The sequence below is a fragment of the Stegastes partitus genome, unplaced genomic scaffold (genome assembly GCF_000690725.1).
Source record: "Stegastes partitus isolate 25-593 unplaced genomic scaffold, Stegastes_partitus-1.0.2 Scaffold583, whole genome shotgun sequence".
NCBI lineage: Eukaryota > Metazoa > Chordata > Actinopteri > Pomacentridae > Stegastes > Stegastes partitus.
In genome coordinates, this window is record NW_007578314.1 from 287,122 (window position 1) to 289,638 (window position 2,517).

The following is a 2,517-nucleotide window of genomic DNA, read 5'->3' on the forward strand; positions in this document are numbered from 1 at the left end:
ACCCTTCAAGGTTTACATCTCTCTCTCTGTACCTGCTCTCCGTCAATGTCGTGGGCTCAAGACAACAGCAGGGTGAATGGAGCGAGGACACTCACAGACAGACAGACAGACAGCCAGACAGACAGACAGACAGACAAAGAGGGAATACTGGCGGCTCAGCCTGACATCAGGGAACAGAAATAATGAGAGGAGAAAATGAAGGCGAGCAGGAAGGACAGAGCGAGGCATATGAGAATCCGCTTTAAATTTCCCAGGTGGCCCGGGAAGAGGAGAGCTATTTTTCACTGCTGCTGCGCTAATGACAGATTATATGCTGTCTCACCGCCGACGACAAACACTGACACGGCCGAGAGGACTGCCAGACCTCCGTACTGTCTGCCAGCAATCCTCACTGCTAACCCAACCTTGTCTCACTGCAAACGCCGTCATTACCAACTCCATACAAACAAAGTGAGAGTTTGTTCCAACTTGGTCGTACACAAAGTCATCTTCACTGAGCTTTTATAATCTTCCCTCTCAGCTCCAAAGTGGAATCACACAGAAACAAGACGTCAGGTCTACAGCCATGGTTTTGGGTGTGCGTGGCTCTACTTAGCCACAGTGGTGGTATATGCTAAACTTAGCATGCTAACTGACTCAATTGAGCATTTTATGATAAAATTAGCCGTAAGCACAACGAGGATGAAAATGCCATTAGTTTTGGGGGAAGGTTTCCACAAACCAACAAGTGGACAGGAGAAATATGGAATAATGTGGGTGCTAGATGAACAATGTGCAGGATTCACTGTCTGGTGACAAAATGTGACACCAATTCATGCACCCACAGACTGTATGTAAAAGACAGATGTAGCCACCATGATATCACCCATTGGTTCATAGAGGGACATTTTGAAGCCTTGAGTTTGCTACTTCCTAGCTGCCATCTGGAAGTTTTTGGAGCCAGATATAACCATACTTGAAAGAGATGGTGGATCTGGAGAGGAGCAAAGGGCGGGTCTGCCTGTACCATGTGAAAAAATGACAGTACTTGAGCCTAACAATAAAAGTGATATACGAATGCATTTGACATGTTGCAGTCCTCACAATTTAAATAAATATAAAACCTGAATTTATCACACCTTTATATTCATCCTGTTAGAATGACGAGTTCCAGATCAGGTTTCAATGATTAGACACTAAGGAGTCATAGGTGGAACCTGTGTCATTTTACTTCCAACATCTTAGGTTTGCTGTTCTCTCTGTTATTGATGTGAGTGTTGTCATCATGCCAACGTCTAAAGGGCTTTCTAAACAAACAAAAAGGAAAAAGGCGTCTCTTTACTAAAAAATACTCAGAATTTTCATCATCTGCAGCTAACTCTGCATCTGTTGGTGTCAAAGTGCAGCATCTACAATCAGAAAGAAACCATATAAATTTGGTCTGAATGGGAGGTGTTAGGGCCCCTGTCGTAAGAGTTCAGGTTGTTGTTTTGGTGGGAGAGTGAGACCTCCTCTTGTTTTCACATGTTTGTTTTTTTCCATTCATGAGCAGTCCAGGATCATCGTCATTGGAACGCACGGAGGCTCGGGATTGGTTGAACCACCAGAAGAGGCGGTACTTAGGCACCCTCTTCCAGACGTGCATCGTGTCCCTGAAGCATCTTCGGTCCTGTGTCCAGATTCAGTGTTCAGTATTTAGACTTCCGTTAACAGTGTGTGTTGGTACAAAGAATGACCATGTTTCATAGTTAGTTTTTGTGATTAGTTATATTGGAATTCGGGTTTCAGAGAATTTAGTTGACTCGTATTTAAGATTAGGATTGTAAATATGTTTTATGTCAGTCAGAAGCAGGACGGGTGAACTGCCAGTTTTGTTTGAATTCGTTTTCCCCTGTTTTTTTGCTTAATCTAAGCAGGAAGGTTAGCAAATGTTTTTGGTTTATTTCTGTTCTTCCAGGGTTTAGTTCAGTTGTGGGATTAATAGATAGTTTGTTTTGTTTGTTGTTTTGGCCTCAGTCCACCCTGAAGCCAGCCTTCTATTGTTCTGTTTTTTTCTATTTTGTAAATGTTTTTTTGTTTAAAATTGTAAAATATATATATTTTGGTGGCAATAAATTGCCTACTTTCACCCTGTTTTTCTCACCACGTGTCCTTTTATGCTATGTCTCTGCACCCCTAGACCAGAACAGAGGTATTTTCTATCCAAAAAGACCATTAGAGCAAAAACTACAGAATTCTAATGAGCATCGACGAGAAGATCAGATCCACAGATGGCCTCTGTGGCTGCTTCAAGGTCGAGGCTTAAATCTAAAGGTGCTTTTCCCATCAGGCCTCTCAGCTTCAGAACAGCCTGTCTGAGGAGATAAGGTTTGCAGCATCACTAACTTCTTTTAAATCACTTCTTCAGACACATTTCATAGACTTGTCTTTGTGTGGCTCAGTCCACATCACTGTCAATATTCAAAAACACGTCTATTTGTATCAGAAGATCTCTTTGTTCCCTCAAAACACACAGTAACCGAACAAACATGGAAACCT

At 42.3% G+C, this 2,517-nt stretch overlaps 1 protein-coding gene across 1 annotated transcript in view; it reads right to left on the reverse strand.

Annotated features, from left to right (window-relative positions):
- The window catches only part of tmtc1 (transmembrane O-mannosyltransferase targeting cadherins 1), a 172,917-nt gene that overhangs the window by 78,441 nt on the left and 91,959 nt on the right, over positions 1 to 2,517 (reverse strand). The gene's annotated exons all lie outside the window — the stretch shown is intronic.